The sequence below is a fragment of the Rhinolophus hipposideros genome, assembly GCF_964194185.1.
Source record: "Rhinolophus hipposideros genome assembly, chromosome: 13".
In the NCBI taxonomy this organism is placed as follows: Eukaryota; Metazoa; Chordata; class Mammalia; order Chiroptera; family Rhinolophidae; genus Rhinolophus; species Rhinolophus hipposideros.
Window position 1 is genome coordinate 16,415,389 of NC_138059.1, and position 18,845 is coordinate 16,434,233.

An 18,845-nucleotide genomic window follows, 5' to 3' on the forward strand; every position below is an offset into this window, starting at 1 on the left:
CTTCTGTAGTCCATTCTCCTATCTGTATGGGTTTCATCAGTGATACAGCTTACGCCATTTATTTGAAGGTGCTCCTGTGAGCTTATTAATTTAAAGTTTGTGCGGGTGTCAAGATTCCGAAGGCATCACCTCAACAAAATTGAGGCACATCATGATTAGGATTGAGAGAACGTTTGAGAAAGGCAGTGAGGAGGAAATAGGAGAAACCAAAGGGAAGAAACAGAAATACTTGATCTGTAGGACCCTCAAGCAGGAGACCTTGGTTTGGGGGAGCAAATACACAGGAAACTAACAAGAGAGCTGTCCATCACAGCCTCTGAAATCAATCTAGGAGAACAGAGTAGATCTCAAAGCATGAGAGGGGCTGTCGAAAGATGGAAAAACACAGGCCAAGGAGATTAAGACAAGTTGCGAGCTGTGTGCTGGAAAGTTTGAGGAGTGGCATGGCCATTCAGTAAGCACGATCATGTGTTCTGATCGTGTAGGAAGCAGAGGGAGTCTTGTGACTCATTTGTCACTGGCAGAAATGGTGTTGGGGGTGGGAGAGGAAGGAGTGAGGCCCTCAGGACAGAGGGAATGGAAACAATTTAGACAACGTGTTATTAGGTACTGTTTCCAGAGAGCTTGGTGTGGCAAGATGGATAGATGACATAGGGGGTATTACTTAAATCCCTTCCGACATAGCTCACTCTCTCTTCCCATGTGGCATGAATCATAATCTCTGGAAATTTCTTGTTTCCAACCAGGAGGCTGCAGCATTGATAAGGGCTACTGGGAAGATTGAGTGTTACATCACTGCCACTTTTGCAGCTGATCTTCACCATCCTGTCAGGCCGGTGGTGAAAGACCCCAGGGTGGAAACACTCACTCCAACCTCATGCCTGATGTATAGGGGATTGACTAGAATGATTTTTCAAAACTTAAGTTATATTCCAAGACGAGTGGCTTCTGGCCCCCAGTCGCACCACTCCCCTCTTTCATCTTTTGTCTACAATAGACGTGGCCCACCTTCCCATAGGATTCCTTTTTACTTGCAGCAGACTATGGTTTAAGCATTGTTAGGGTTATGGGAGGGTTGTCATTGTCATTTAAATTTTACCTATTTCTAAAAAAAGTGTGTCTAAAAACTGTCGAAAATTTTCTTGGATGCAATAGAACCTTCCAACAAGATTGAAATGTAAGAACATTTTAACAGAAGGTATAGTTATAATCCGCAAGCCTTAGTGTTATATTTCTCATTCGAGGCATTTTATTCTCTGTGCAAAGCTGGTACTCGATACATATTTTGGAATTAAGAATGAGTGAGTTTTGGTTTCACATAATCAGATTATCTTTCTTTTCTGAGGCCTGGCCGTGCTTGGTAGATGGGTTAGTGGGTGAATTCATTTAACTAACTGAACGCATGCTGAATATCAGAGATAATGCAAGGTGCAGAGGATACAAAACTACTTTGTGTCCTCATCTCAGCATCAGCAACATCAGGAACATAAATGTCACCAAATACCTGCTGTCACTGGCAATGAGGACAAAGACAAATTGGGCACACATTGTTTATAAGGCAACTTGCTCTGGCCATGAGACACGAAGAATATATAGTATGTCTTCCTACATACAAAAAATGTATGACATTCTATCTTAAAATAATAATACAGAACGTCATAGTTTATGATGCTTTCATATAATTTAACCATTTGTACAGAAATAGTGCAAAATATGTCCTGCCACGCTTCCCATTTTGGCATTGAGACAACTGAGCTCTTTCACTCAAGACGAGAAACATGATGCATTTGTCTGGGTTCTCCAGAGAAATAGAACCAATGCTGAGGAAGGGAGAGGAGGTCTTTCTTACTCAGCCTTTTCTTCTCCTTAGGTCTTCAGTGGATTGGATGAGTCTCAGCCACAGTAGGGAGGACAGTCTGCTTCACTCAGTCTGTTAATCTCATCCAGAAATACCCCGCAGACATGCTCAGAATAATGTTTAAGCAAACATCTGGGCACCCCATGGCCCAGTCAAATTGTCACATAACATTAACCATCACATGTGTCTTACCTGAGATTGCACGTCCATAAAGAGGAAATCTGACAGTGCACTGCCTTCTACGGGTTTCTCTTTAAGGTACAATCCAATTCCAACTCTCTTAGTTTGGGGAAAAAACACAAAAATTGGATATGTTTGGATATGTATTTTCAGTAGTTGGTTCCCAAAGAAATATCCAGGCAGTGTCCCATCTATCACCAAAGCAGCTGCACTGGCTAGGGGGCTCTCCTCATCCCCGATGGGCTGCCAACTCTCCCTGCTCAAAGCTGTCCATGAGATACCTGTGCTCGGCTTCTCACTCCGTGGGGTCCCTCTCTGCAGTGCTACCACACTGCACTCACCCCATTGCCACATTTTGCAGGCACTCCCACAGGCCCGGGCCTGCTTCAGGGACTGCCAGAGGAGCCGGCGACCCACGGAGGATAAAAGGGGGGACTTGCCTTATGCCTCTGAATGCTTAGCTCAGATTCCAGCGCCATGCAGGGACGGGGGCTTCTTGGGCCATCAGTGTGTTCCCAGTATTTAATACAGCTACTGGCTTGTCATAGACAATCAATATTTGATCAATGAAAGGACTGGAGTGTGGGATGAAGTGGGGAGCGGGAGAAAATGGGGCAGAGGGAGGAAGATAGAGACAAGAGAGTGGAAAAAGTGAAGGAAAAGACAGAACAAGTGAGAAAAAGGAGAGAGGAAAGAAGAGAAATAAGGAAAACAAGACAGGATAAAAAGAAAAGGAGGAAGAAAAAGAAACAAACAAATAAAGGCAGCAAGAAGGGCTCCTGGAGCTGCACTGGGAGAGCGGATGACTGCTAGTCAAGACAGAAGCGTGCTGTCCAGGCCGAAGAAAAATGACAGAATTCTCCCAGCTCCGCCGACAGCAAGCGGTAGGACCTGGGACAAGACACCCAGCCTTTGTGGACCGTTCTTGTCACAGGAGAGAATCGGACCAGACCATCTGACAGAGCCCCTGGCTACCTGAGTACCCCGTCTTCTCCATCCTGGGCCTCCAAGAATTCACAAAAGTGGCCCGGTCTCCAGCACTGTGACCCAGTCCCATTTTCCCTTCATTTTCCCCATCTCATCTTCATTTCTGATGAGGCTCACAAGTGTCCTGAAATAAAGTAGGGGAGAAAACACACTACAGTTTCCTCAGGAACTCAGTTGCAGGACATAGGATTTGAGAAGGACAAGTCTTATTTCATTTAGCCTCTTCTTAAAGTCAGGCTCCATACAACAGAAACGTCAGGTTCTGCCTTCTGTGGCACCCAGGCCCAGCCTAACCAGGAAGCTTCAGAAAAGAGAAGGTAAAATGAAATATAGATATTTATAATGAAGTCTCTTTCCCCCTGGGCCTGCCCCTCCCTCTCTCTTTAATGAAAATTCAGTCAACTGAATATTTACTTCCCCAAGGAAGACTCCTGCCAATTCCAGGAGTCTCACAGCAGATGACATCCACTCGTGGCTAATGATCACCTTGCTCAGGGTGAGTAGGAGACAAGGTTTTTGAGGTCACCCCCTTTCAGCTGCTAATTAGGTATTAGGTACAGAATATAGCGAAAAGCATTTTGTGTGAGCCTGCAAACCAAATGGATGCTGGATCCAATTTTATACCCGTGCAGGTATATCAAATAAATTTAATTTCACCATTGAAGGTGCTTGCTTTTAATTCTGGGGCCAGCAGTGCAGAACGGTTTTGAAGATTAAATTTCCATTCCAAGAAAGAAGTCGTTGGGGATGGAACATCTAAAGCAGAGTAACCAAAAAGCTGAGGTCTGTCGGTACTCGCAGAGAAGGTGGGGCTGTAAAAAGATCTAGCATGCCTTAGACAGATATGAAACCTTCAGGTGAGGGATTTCCTCTGCCACCTCATTTCAGACCAGATAATCACCTTATTTATAACCAAAGCAGGGCTTGCTTTGATACCCTGATTGCAGCAGCAGGGACCCTGCTGTCCTCTGAGCCATCTGCTGCCCCTGTGTGTTATATGTGAAGGCCGCCCAAATTCCTTCACCACTACTACAAATAAGGTATAATTTGAAGACCAAACTTGGAGGGTTTTGAGGAATAATCCTAGGTCACTTCCCCCATGAAGCCTTTCCTGATCTCTGCCACTTCGCCACCACCACTTGTCCGCTTCATCCTGGGTCTCGCTGACTCAGACCCCAGGGGCGTATCTGTGACTGCAGCTGTAATAGGGGATAGTGTTGCCTCAGGCAAGATGCTTCTGCAACCTCAGGCAAGGTGCCTCCCCTCTGTGCGTGTTAAGTCTCGTGCATTTTAAATGGCAGTCATAGTAATAGGGTAGTGACAACTGAGCGCGAAGAACTTCAGGACTTTGCACAGGGGAAATATTCCAGGTAACTATTGCAGGCCTCGGGAGGAGAGCTGACTCTCAGGTCTTAGCCCAGGGCCTCCTGTGCTTTCACAACTCAGTGGGAAACACAGATGACTGACTTTGTTGTCAACGTTTTACCTGCCCAGCCTTTCAAAACTGTCAACCTTGGGGTACGTGGGGGTGCCCATCCAGCTGAACAAGTTTAGGTCATTCCAATGTATGGAGTACCCATTGCATGCCAAATACTGCTTCAGGGACTTGATACAAGATACTCTACTTCATCCCTATGTCACCGTCTTATTTTTCCCATTCTAAATATTAGGAAAGTGAGACTCAAAGCGTTTAAATAACGTGCTGAGGGTGGTGAGCTGGTGGTATTCAGTAAGCCAGGATTCAAACACGGATCGCACGAACTCCGTGCTGTTTCCACCTTCCCTTGGCCTCCTACACGTCCCAGGAACTGGACAATTAAGTGACATGCTGGCATGCTGGCGTGTGCTGCCTACCCACACAGACCACTCTCCCTGTGTGATCAGGGAAATTCCTAGTCAGCCTGACTGGCTGTCCCCCTGTCATAAGGCCAGAAGCTCAGCCTGAGTGAAGTTACAGGGGGAAATTTTCGCAGCGGATCCTCCAACCTCCCATGAACCCCTCCTCCACACCTGCAGTACAGAATCACCTGGGTTCATGGAGAGGCCACTGCGTGTTCCAGGTCACCCAACTGGTGACGAGGGCAGCGGCACGCTGGGCCCCTGAAGGTTCCACCTGTGACGCCATCAGAAGTTCGTGGTGTAGTTAAAATATCATCCTATGCGATGCCTACATTTCATCTGAGATCATTCTGAGGGTCTGTCGCTTCTGCTTAAAACAAAGCAGAGGGATCCTGCTGCTACCTTACAAACAGTATACAGAACTGCTGGGTTATTACATGTCAGTAGTTAGTGAGAAGCTGCCTGTCATCAGAACTATCTTCCTTGCTTTCTAAAATACAAAATAATCTTTTAGAAGGTGCTATTGTGTGCGATCTCTGAAATAATTGATGAGGAGAGACACTGTAGCTGAAGAAAATTTTATATGCATATATATATATATATATATAAACACACACACACTTATATACTGTATATTCCTTTTACTTTAAGAACATGAAATGACTGTCAGTTCAAATAGTATTTTGACAGGAAGAGCAGTTCCATTCAGTGGACGGTCCTTGAGCATGAACAGATTCTCATGAATAAAGAGGTACTTATAGCTGTATTTATCTTCAAATGGATTTGTTTTAGTGAGTTGAGTATTTTAAGGAGAAGTGTATGTTAAGAAGTTTAAAAGAGTATTTTAATAAGAAAGCTTTCTGGGGCTTTTTGTCAGATAGCAGGGATCCTATTTTAATTGGCTTCCATTTGTTGCACTTACAGTTTCTCAGAAGAGGGTATACATCCTCTAATGTTTTAAAAAATAAACTCACCTACTCACTCATCATTTTATCAGAGTGGCCAAAACAAACAGTGGACTAAGACCAGGTTCGCAAATACACCATCATTATCGCCATCGGATCCTTCCCAGGCCCATGGCAGACATCGAAAATCAATCTGAACGACCTTTATATTCTTCTCCACGGCACCTTTCATGTAGCCACCACCAATTCATTGGTGTCAGCCCCCAGTCTGAACCCGAACTAACAGTCCTTTTGTCTTTCCATAGTCAGAGCCAATACTCATACAAGAGTAGCCAACAGCAAAAACAGGATTCCATATGGAATAATAAAGATGAAAGTATTCACTGTGGTTTCCACACACCACATGATTCCTGTGTTATGAGCAGAAGTGGGGTCATAGCCTTTGGTGTTAGGGAAACAATTGATTATTTGGAAGTAGGCTATATTTAAAGCAAGAAAAGCACCGTTCATACTGTATATGAATTTCATGTCTTCCACAGGTGAAACACACCTGCCTGTCTAGCTCCAGAAACACTCGTTCTTTCTGCCTCTTACCATCTCTTACCTGAACTTGTATGATAACCTCAACCAACAGCGAGCTCCTTGAGGGCAGAGACTGTGTCCCTTTTCCTCATCATTCATTGCATGTGAATGCCTGGCACCATTTGGCATAATCAGTGAATGTGAATGAATGAATCCTCCTAATTGAGTTTCCTGCCTCCTTTCATTATATTCTCCATTTTACAGCCATATGTACATCTGGACACATGACTCCTTTACCTAAAACCCTGCCGGCTTTTCATCTGAGTGTAACCCAGACTCCTCTTGGCCACATTGTCAGCCAGCCCAGCTTTGTGCTTTATTATCTAGTAACACCGACCTCTTGGAAGTTCCCCACAAATATTATATCGTTCATGCCTTTGTGCCGGTATTCACGCTGTTTGCTCCGCCTGAAACCTCTTCCCCACCTAACTAGTTCATCCTTCAAAGCTCAGTTAAATCATCGTTTCCTTAGAAATTGTTCCCTGTATCCCAGAGTTGGGGTCAGTGCCTCTCTTTTAAAATCCCGTATCACTCTATTTATATGTTTATTATAGCACTCACCAGATGATATTGGTATGGTCTGTCTTTACATCTCCTTAAGTGATAATGATTTTGCTGCATGTTACAGAAAACCCAACTCAAACTGGAATCTATCGGTTCACATAAATAAAAAGAGGTCTCATGTAGACTTTAGGTACAGTTTCATCTAGAGGTTCATAGGCTCATTGGGTTTCGTTTTTCTGTATTTCTTTTGACCCTGCCAGACTAGTCCCTCGTGGTATCAAAATGATTCCCACAGCTCCTAGCACAAATTTTCTCACTGATGTCCAAATGGGAAGAAAGACTTCCTCTTCTCACCAGCAGACAAAAGCTCTGAGTTTTCACTGAGTCAGTCAGTGAAAGACTGGTGCCCATCCCTAAACCAACCATGAGTGCAAAAGAGATGAGGGTATGATGATTGGCTGAGATTCCATGGCTGTAAAGATCAGGTCCATGCAGGAAGGGAGAAAGGATAAAAGATACTTTGGAGGTCACCCCCAATATCCCCTGGACTCTCCAATTAGACCTGGCTCCTAATGGTCATGCATCCCCTTCCATATTTATCTTTGGGTTTCCAGCATGTAGCACAGTGTTTGATACATGCGGAGTAGATAATGAATACATGTTTGCTTAGCTGAAGGGAACGGAGCCTGCTTGGAACTGAAAAATACATCTATATCCATGCCCATCTTGATCCATGCCCCCCCACTTTAGCTCTTCATTCTCACCGCCATGCTGGCTGCCTCCTACAGCTATGTCTCACTTTTCCACTATATGACTTCTTCTGCCTAATGTGGGTTCCCATTTTCTTTATCATGGGTTATATTTTCTCAGTCAAAAGTTACCCTTAAACCGCACCCACGGCCACCCTTGTCCCAGAAAGAACTTTCTGTTTAGAGGCTCTCTATGGCTTCCCTTACAAGTTGAAGGTTCTGTGATAAATGCCTGAACATATCACCAGAAATGATGGAAATATCAAAAGAGAATGGGTTGTCAGTCAGACCTTTTTTATTAAATATTCCCTGAAGGCAGCTGCTATATATCTTTTGATTGTTCCTTCAAAAGAAAGAATATAACAGAGTAGAAAGAGACCAAACAGGCTGGGGTCAAATCCTGGTACCATCCCTTCTTAACGCTGTGAAATGTTGGGCAAATGATTTAATCTCCCTGAGCTCAGCCCCCTCCTGTGTAAAAGGGGGCTAATAATACTCACCTCCCAGGATTATAATAAGGGTTAAGTAAGGTGAGCTGTGTAATATGGCTGGGACACCACACGGTCAGTCGATACAATTTCCCTCCTCTCACTGTAACGTCTAGAGTGCATTATTGGAATACCTGATATGTTTAGTTCCACAATTCCAATCTTCAGGTGGTCCAGGCTGGTCCAGACTATTGAAGAAACTCACTGTCATGGGAGAAACTCTTCTGAAAGCTAGTCTGGCCTCCCCGTGTCTCAGCACAGGAACCCGAGACTCCCTAGCAATCTTTGATAACTTGTCCAGTTCCCCAAAAAGGCAGTTGTCTGCCCATTTCGGCATGCTCTGGTTTTGTCTTCTTGGTGAAGTAGAAAATAAACAGCTTGCCAGCTGTGCTCAGTCTGAAGAATTAGATAGGATGGGTGTGAAAATCAGGACTGCTGTGGGTGCTAAGGAGCTGTCAGTGTCCTCAGGGTTTCTCTAATCTGGACTCTTGCTTGCATACATGCTGCTTCCATGATATAAAACCCAGCCTCCACTCCTATTTCCAAAAATAAACCTTACTTAAAATGTATGGCAGGGAAGAGAAGTTTTAGTAGACCTCAAACAACTTCAGGTTTATCTTTTGGATGTCCCCATTTATAAAACCCCACACAGGGCTATGATCTGGTAATTCCTTCAGACCTTTATACTTTCTCTTGGTTCCTCTTTACATACACTCTTTTCCCTCCCCTACCCCAGTGTTTGCCCCACTTCCCTTTTGGAAACAAAACAAAATTCCTCTTACTATCATAGTCATGGCATTTTATCATACATTTTTGTAGTTTTTCACTACTGGTTTCCTTCTACCCTGTAGAACTCATGAAAAAAATTTTATTGAACAAAAATAGTTCCCTCCCTCGGAAGAATTCTCATATCAGCTGTTATAATAATTATTAATAATACAGTCATCTCATATATAAATGTGAATGGGTTTTTCCCCCCTTGCAAAAACGTTCAGAAAGGGCCACTCCATGGAAAGGACTGCATGTGTTCCAGAATCCCAGTGTTTAAAAAACAAAGCCAGTGACATTATTTGACACCTGACTGGGAGAAGGGCAGATATTGTAAGGGTTCTTTGCCAGTGGGTTTTTAACAGGTGGGAGAAAGGCCTGACAGCTCTTAAAGACATTTTTAATCATACTCTCTTGCGTTTCTTGGGGGAGCCAACAAAATAAAACCATTGCCCCAATGAACCATTTTCTCTGTCTTCACCCAGAATACTTTCTTTTGGTAAATATGACTGTGAAAGGCTCAGCTCTTTAAAGTTTTACACCTCTCCATTTTCATGAGAACCTCCAAAAATAAAGATAAAAACGAGAGAATTTAAAGTCATCTTTCAGGGACATGCCTTCAAAGCTCCACACTGTGGTTCTGTAATGTAGGTTCTAAGACAGAAAAACATAATGCAGATGTTTAGGATTTTTAAGCAAAGTTGTTTTCTTTTGTACAAAAGGAATGTATGCCCATTATAGAAAATCTTGGCATATACTGATAAGCAAAAGAAGAAAATCAGAGTTGCTTTCCATTTCAGAACTCAGAAATAACCACTGTTAATATTTCATTGCAAGTGGTTTTTATCTTCCAGGCGTATACACCTGGGTATATAGTTTTTACAAAAATGAAATCATGCACTGTGTGCAGTTTTTCTCTTTGGACCTGAGGTGCACAGGGTTTAGTTAACTGTACCGCTTGGTTTGTGGCACACCATTTTTCAGCTCTTTCAAGGGAGTCTTTGTGGGGTTTGCCTCTCTTTTCTTTCTTCCAAATTTATTTATAGTCCGTACCCACTTAGGCAAAAATTCGGTATATTTGACATATCATTAATACATACTGTTGTGTTGAACATGAAGGTGTTTCTAATTTGTACAAACGATATTGTGTTATAGATCTCAGTTCCTTCTTTTCTACTCAGCATTGCTTTGAAGTCTATCCACATTTCTATGTTTATACCTAGTCCGTGGTTCTAATTGTCATGTAGCTGTCCATCACAGATTACTTAGCTACACTATCCACTTGGGTTGCCTCCTACAAAGACCTGGGGAGATCTGCTCTACACCAAAGATGGAGATTCCTGGGTTATAGGACACCTTTGTGTCTGTTTTCTAAGTGCTGCCAGATTGTAGCCCATAAGGGTGAACCAGTGTGTATTCCCTTTGGATAGTATGGTATTATCCAGTTTCTAATTTTGGCCATTCTGATGGGTGTAAAGTGCTATCTGGCTGTTTTAACTTGCATTTTCTGATAAGCAGGGAGATTGAGCATAGTTCCAGATACTTCTTAGCCAGTGAGGTTTCCCCATTCTAAGATTAGCCTGTTTAGACCCTTCAATTATATCGGTGGGAGGTCTTCTGCCTCTTTTTCTCTTTATTTGTCTAATTTTCTTGCAGATTCAAGATAATACTTACTTTAAGGTTTTGGACACTGCCTAGATTTTGACAATCTGCCATCTTTGTGTTAACTTTCTTTCTGTAGTGTTTTTTGGCAAACATAAATTCTTAACTTTTTTTGTCCAGATAGTTTCATTTACATATATGGCGCCTATCTTTTATATGCCATTGTTTTGTTTTAAGTTGCTGGGGATATGCTGGCTAAACCTGGCTTGTCGAGCTTCTTATTATAATACAACTGGAATGTTTACACAAATTGAAGGTCCTTAAAATTATTATTTCCAGAGTACTTTTGTTGATGGCATGTCATGTGATCTTTATAAAAACCCAGAAAACTAGGTGAAGCAGGTCTTATTCTCCCCACTTTGTAGATGAAGAAACTGATTTGACTCAGAGAGATGTAGTGACCTGTCTGTGTTAACATAGCTAATTGGTGGCCAAGCCAAGATCAGCAGTCAGGTCTCTCGTGTCCCAGCAGTAGCCCCATGGGGCTTAGTCAGAGTCATAATTGTTTGCAGCAAGGTACAATCATCTTAAACTTTTTCATGAGAAAGTCGTTCACTACCAGATGAGACAGTCACATCAAACATATGTTTTAGTAAGTCTGGATTGACCTATCATTTTGATCTAAGAATTGAGCCAAATGGTCTTCTCAAAAAGTGCCGAGGTGCCAGTGTGGGAAGGGTTCATTCATCTCTTTGAAATCGGTTGTGGGAGATAAGTTTTCTTAATGAGTCCTTTTCTGAAGGTGGTGACTGCAGACAAATTATGGTTTTTAAGGAGAGCCATCTTCTAAACTGAGCTCAGATGACGGAGATGGAATGAACCATTGGGTCAAAAGGAACAGAAACTTGGATATGAAGAATGGGAAGTAGGACAAAGTTTCTAATCATTCTCACATCAGAATATATTCTTTCAGAAAATGAGTATGTAGTTTTTCACATCAGTGCAGACAATAAAAACACAGATTCAAAAGAAATATTGGATGCTGGCCCCTAAAATAATGAATACAGAGATGAGACTAATAGCTGGAGGTCAAGTGATTGTTTGTAGGGGAAGGTGAAGCTGAGCTCTCAGGTCCTGTTGGCAGAGGAAAAGGTGATTGAATGATGGGGTGATGGAGGACTCACTCTTCAGCGTGATCTTAATTACGTTACAAAATGCTGTTCAGCATTTTGTGGACAAGGAGAGAAAAGCTCAGTTGGCTGCTGGTTGGTTAGGGCTTTTTAATCTTGGCATGTCCTTCAGCATCACAGGCAATAAATAGTCGGCAAAACCTGTGTTCTCTGACTGAGCATGTCTTCCTCATAAAAAGATTCCTTTTACATAATCCAATTGAGCAAGGCTTATAGTCAGTACTATGTAAAGAATCAGTATTTCAAATATTTGCCAAATGAGTACAGAGATTATAATTGCAATAATAATTATAGCTTCCAAATACTGACTGCCTACTGTGTGCCAAGCACTGTGTTTAACAAGCATCATTTCATTTACTCTTGGGGGGAGGGCAGCAGGAATACCTAGGGCATAACTCTTATTATCTCCATTTTGCAGATCAGGAAATTGAAGCATAGAAAGGTAGAATGAGTGCCCAAGGTTACAAAGCTAATAACTGACGAAACTGGCATGCAAATCCAGAACTGTCTGACTCCAGAGATGAATTTCTATGCTCTTAAAATTTATAATAGTTATCCATTGCTGTATAACGTTACCCCCAAAGTTTAGTTGTTAAAACAACAAATATTATTACCTCTTCTGAGGGTCAGAAATCCAAGAGTGGCTTAGATGGGTGTTTCTGGCTCAAAGCTGCTCATAAAGTTGCAGTCAGGTGTCAACCAGGGCTGCAGTCATCTGAATGCTTTACCAGAGCTGGAAGGTCTGCTTCCAACATCACTCCTGGCTCTTGGCAGGAGGCCTCAGCACCTTGCTATGTGGACCTCTCCACAAGGCTACTTGAGTTTCATCTGTAATGTAAAAATATTCTACAGAGTTTTTATGGGGATCAACTGAGACAATCTATGAGAAAGTGGATTGTAAGCTGAAATAAGCTGCACACGTTTTAGATATTATTATTAGTACATGAATTGATCACCATCTTTCATAGGGTATTCAGGAAAGTGGACATAATGCTGACTCCTACAAAAGAATGACCAAGGTCAAGCCTGATTAACTCCATGCCCTCAGAAAGTCCAGCCCCTATGAAGGTGATATGCAGGGCTCTTTAGAATGAAGAAGATGAGGACACCTGGTTTACGTATATAGCCCCCAAGAGGCAGTTCATAGCCAGTGGTCCAGCTAGGATTCCCTGCTTCCTCTTATGTTGGATAGAAGGGGGAAAAGAGCCCTGGTGGCTCCTAGAAAGTCAGCACTGAAACCCTTTTGTGTTCTAGCCTCTGATGTTGCGATTTAAACCCAGAATGGAAGTAACAAATGGTCTGGATAGAAAATGAAGCCAGAGCTTATTCTAAGAGAGCAAGATATGGTAGAAAGTCTTTGGTATAAGACAAAGCCATCTGTGTCCGTATTTGTTATGAGGAGACGAATGCTCCCTGAGGTTCTGTAATCTGTAGAATAACATGCTTTGTATGTAAAGCACCCAGAAGAGGGTCTGGCACATGGTCGGTGCTCAGTAAATTGAAGTGTAGAGGCAGTTTTGTTACTATTGTCATCATTCCAACCTCAGATGGTTGTTCTGGTGATTAGGATAACACGTTCAGTTATTTATTTAACATCCTTATTATTCATTAAGTTATAAATTCCGTGAGAATAAGAATCTTATTTATCTGTCTTACTTTTATATTCCCAGTACCTAAACCAGAAAAGATGCCTAGCTAATATTACCTGAGTGAATATACCTAATACAGAAGCTAGGTATCGTAGGAACTCCATGGTTGGTAGATATCAGCATTATCCTCATTACCAACATTATCATCATCACCACCATCAGCATTCCCATCCCCAAGGCTTAAGAATACACTGGTGTGATAGATAATTCAACAATGTTCTCAGTCTATGAGCATGAGACCTAATTCCTCTTCCACTGCAGGTATCCTCACAGAGGAGTCTGTTTCTATTTTCCTGTGGTAACAAAAGATCTGGTCCACCATATTGGTATTATATTGTTATGGCTCAAGAAAAAAAATCTTATCCCTAAAAAAACCTTAACAAGCTCTGTCCCCAATTCACCCAGAATCTCTTGGAGTCATATTCCCCTAGTATTAAATCCCATCTCCACTGTCCAAGTGTCCTTGGATCACTTACCAACCCTCTCTGGACCTCCACAGCTTCATGTATGAAGTGAAAAAATAATACCAACCAAATAGCAGTAGGGCTGTTGGAAGGAATAACTGAGATTCTCACTCCAGATTTCTTGTGTGTATCCTTTCCATGGTAGATTGCTCAATAAATATTTATGGAATAAATGTGTTGCCTAAATAAATGGAGGTTGTCATTTTATTCCCAACTTTTCTACTCATTCTAAAACTTGAGTTTGCCTGAGAGGAAAAAGAGATCCTTCCACATGCCAGGGAACTCTGAAGGGGGTGGAAGATATAGATTCAAAGACTCTGACTTTGGGCAAGTCATAGGATATGACTCAGGGTCTCACAAGCATTATCCCCAAAGTAAGAGGAAAGGATGACTGCACAGTGAAGTGAATGTGCTTAATGCCACTGAGCTATACCCTGAAAAATGGCTCAAATGGCAAATTTTATGTTATGTCTATTTTACCACAATAAAAAGGAAAAAAAGAGGAAATGTTTGGATGGCTAGAATACTAGCTTTCTGATACTGAAATGCTAAAGCTTGAGACGAATAATATTAGCTAGTATGTATCATCGTTTACTGTATGGCAGGCACTACTAAAATGTCAGGTGCATGATCCATGTAACCCTCTCAATGGTGCTATGAGCAAACTATTATTATTACCCCCATTTTACAGATGAGAGAACAAAGCGCAAGCTAGATTACCAGAGCTGGGGTTTGAACCAATGTGTGTCTCACCAGAGAGGTGGTGTGTTTACCACGTTAGCACTGTTTTCAGATATCTTTTTGGATAAATCACCAAATCACAGGCTCAGACAGCCCAAATCTTGCTCAAGGAGAACTTTGGAGGAGAAGGTGTTATCAGGTTCTGTCGGAGTTTGAGAAAGACCTTGGTTGGTTCCGTTCTTTGAAGCTCCCAATATATTGAAACAGAGGGACCGAGGAAAGGAGTGAAAGCAGGAAGAGAGAAACAGAGAGAAGGGGAATAATTACAGTATTTTCCTAGGTTTTCTTTTTTTTAAAATCTTTACCTTCAATTGCTGTCATTTTAACAATACCAAAAAATGTATTATTGAGCAATAACATCCAAAGTCCCAATCAAGGCCCTACAAAATAAGGAGGCCTGAGCAAATAGTTTGCTCTGCCTCTTCCTTCCCAGCCTCTAGTTCCTCTCATGTAGAGAGGTTCTGAGTGATGTTGAGATGTCGCCTCAGGTGGCCCATAGACCATAGACCAGAGACAAGGCTTGTGGGTCACCACAGCTGGAGAGAGAAAAAGCAAGTCTAAGGCTTCATCATACCTTGTTTCCCGAAAATAAGATCAGCTCTAATGTGTCTTTTGGAGCAAAAATTAATATAATTAATAATAAGATTATTATTATAATAAAGTTAATAAAATTTATTTATTTTAAATATAAAATTATTAATTAAATAAATAAATATAATTAATAATATTATAATAATAAAATAAGACCAGTCTTATTTTACTATAAGACTGGGTCTAATATGATATAACATAATATAATACAATACAATATAATATAATACTGGGTCTTATATTAATTTTTGCTCCAAAAGACACATTAGAGCTGATTGTCCAGGTAGGTCGTATTTTTGGGGAAACACAGTAGATGTTAAGACTACCGCCCAGGGAGGGTTGTCCCCCAATCTACTTTTATGGACTTGATTGATTCTTAAAATAGTTGCAGTTGTTGTAGTAATAATAATAACAGCAGCTAGCACCTAAAAGACTTACCCTATATCTGATAAGCACACCATATGAACTCATTCATTCCGGTAAGATAAGTACAATCATTAGTCATCATCTTGTTGCATATGAGGAAACAGCTGCACCTAAAGTTATTAATCTGCCCAAGGTCACAAAGTTTTAAGTGGCAGAGAGGCAGAACAGAATTCTAGAAAATGGCTACCATTTATGGAGCACTTCCAATGGAGTTGTGAGGACTGACTGGAATAATTCACAAAAACATTTAACCCAAAGTCTCACACCAGCCCTTGGAAGAAGATCTTATGGCGACCATCCTAAATTTCCCAATGGGAAAAGCATGGCTTACAGAAGGTGAGAAACTGGCTGAAAATACACAGCTTAAAAGTGGCATGTCTGTCTTATGCCAAAGCACAAATGCTGATGTTCTGCCTTCTGGCCTTCTCAGGAACTGATGACAAATCAACAAGGTAAATTTCTGGCTATATTGTGGCACCACTTTGCCTGATTTCCCTCGTGGTTCTATGCTGTGAACCACTGTTGATTTTTTTGTTGATTTTTTTTTTCTTCCAGTCTGAGTGAAGCATAGGGAGGATTCCAGTTTCCTAAAACATGTCTTTTCATTTTAAGGATTAAATTTGATAATGAAATAAATTGTTTTATTTAGTCCCTATATCAAATTTCTTATAAAAGATATTGTTCACAGTGCCTTTTCTAAGTACGAGTTACAATTGCTTTTTAATAATGAGTCCGTAGAGAAATTCAGAATGATTCCAGGCAGCCCAGGCAAGAATTTTCTCATAATCGTGGCTGTAATACTATTCCACCATTTTATACTTATTTCATCAGTTTGAACAGTTCACAAGAACACCCATAATCTTAGATGCAGTAATCAACTATTTCAGAATTGCCCCATCCTAAATTTAGACCTTGCACTTGGTAATTTAGCTACAGCGCTTCATTGTTGAGTGCCACTCTTTCACCAATGAGGGAAAGTGCTACTATTTGAGCTGTATTTAATACTTATTATTTCGCGAGTTGAACTGGATACCACGGAGTTTAATAACGCAGGATATGATTGCTTTAGTGCCGTGAAGGTGCATGGCTGCCCACTCCCCTCATCTTTGCTAGGACTCTCTCACGCATGGGGTGCTACTGCTTCTATATGTTAATAAAACAGATATTGTTGCAGTGCGGAATTTGTGGAAAAATCGGCAAAGGATAGGAAGTAGTTACCAAACAGAACTTTATGAAAACTGCTAACATTCATTGGGATGAGGTCTCACTAAGCATCTGGCATTGCACCATCAGCCTATTTTATCTCAAACAACCCCTAGCAGATAACTACTATTACTGTCCCATGGAAAGTAGCTTAAAGGGATTCGTTTCTCATAGGTCACGTAGTCCGCAGTAGAAAGAATGCCTGCTCCAGAGTCAAAGGTCTGCAATTTCCATTACATTGTCTTCCCGGCACAGGCTCCAAGCAGTTATTTTTGCAAAGTATTCAGGAGGGAATGAGAATCTGAGACAGAAACCTCAACATGTAACACCTCACAGGGAATGGAGAGAGTGCCAAAGGAATTGTGCACTCTGGAGGTTTATTGCCTATTTCCCAGGTGGAGTGTCATGGCGCTAACTGCTAGTCCTTTCTGGGTGCCAACCCCATCCACTGTTTAAATATGACACAGCCACCAAGAGCAGAATGAGTTTTACTCTGAAGTGTAAAGTATCTTATGAAGCTCTATAAATTCCCACTACTAAGATCCCATTCCCTTTGTAGTGAGACTCACATTTGATTGCCTGATGAAAAACGATTCTGCCTTGATCAAAATGTGTAAACCCTGTGGACACCCATACACATGTGAAAAAAGTAGATTTATGGTAATCATGTTTATTTAAAGTGTTTGTAACACACACGTTATTTGTTCGTAGACTAAGAGTGACATCCTACCCTAAAATGTGAGGTTTGTACATCTGTGACAATTGAGCAGATTTAAGATACCTGGTGGTAGAAATGACAGCTTATCTGGATAATACCCTCTGATTACCAAGAAATGGGATGAAATTCTAAAATGTAAGCATACTTACCGAAATGTGACGTGGAATTCATTGGCCAAACATTGAAATTTTTGAGGATAGTTACGTAAGAAAAAGTGCAGGAAAATCAATGCTGTTTCTGAAAGTACTTATATTATAAATCACTTAGGAAAAAAAATATGGCTAGATTTGCTGGGAGATTATCTATTTTTAATGTCGTATTTTATACCAATAATTATAATAAATTTAGTTCTTAATCACCCTCCTAACCTCTAAAAATAAAAACAGCAGTTACTAGACACACTAGATATTATTTTGTTCATATTTTTGTAAGAGGCCTGTACACTAGGAATAGAGCAGTATGAAGGTGCAGTACCTCCCATCATACGTTCAAGTTATGAATACAAAACCAAATCAGTATGTGTAATTTCAGATGATGGTAAGTGTTATGACGGACATAAAGCAAGGTTAGGAGGTAGACAGTGCCTTCTTTGGGGTCAGGGCCAGTCAAGGAAGGCCTTTAAAGGAAATAGAACCCCCGCAGAGACTGATGAACGAGAAAGCATGTTCCAATCCCTTTCGTGTACAAACTCCTCACCAAACACAATCGGGGAACCACCAGTCCTACCTAAAGGAAAATAATTCTCTCCTCTCTTTCCTCTCACCATTGCTCCCCCTAGTTCTGTTTTGTTTGTAAAATATTTATCTGTCTACGATGAACAGATGTCAGTCCATCTTTCATTTAACGTTATCATCCCCAAAGTGAGGCCAAAACATTTCCCTTGTCCTGAAGCTGAGCCAAACTTGAGCAATTCTGCCAACGGACCCGGTTCTACTAATACCTAGCTTGCCGCCTCTGTTTTTGAAGGCTCCTATTTGTTTGGGGCTGCCTTGTCCTGTGGACTCTTCAGATACCCCTGTCCCTGCGGGAAGCACCTTAACATTTAACAAGCCCACATTACCCCCCTGATCTGCCTATTTTGCCAGGACTGTTGAAGTGTTACAGTAGTAGTTCCCCCTTATTCACAGGGGATATGTTCCAAGACCCCCAGTGGATGCTTTAAACTGCAGATTGTACCGAACCCTACACATACATAGTGTCTTTTCCTATACAGACCTTTTCACTAACAGGAAGCACTTTACAGTTTCTCTTTGGCATACGCGAATTGCCAACATCACTTCTCTTACACTTTGGGGCCATTATGAAGTAAATTAAGGGTAGCTTGAACACAAGCTCTTAGATTCTGCCACAGTGGAACCGATCATTTAGATGGCTACTCAGTGACTAACCAGGTAGGGAGAG

At 41.5% G+C, this 18,845-nt stretch overlaps 1 protein-coding gene across 3 annotated transcripts in view; it reads left to right on the forward strand.

The window, feature by feature from the left end:
- The window catches only part of SAMD12 (sterile alpha motif domain containing 12), a 371,640-nt gene that overhangs the window by 312,185 nt on the left and 40,610 nt on the right, over positions 1-18,845 (forward strand). The window lies entirely within an intron of this gene.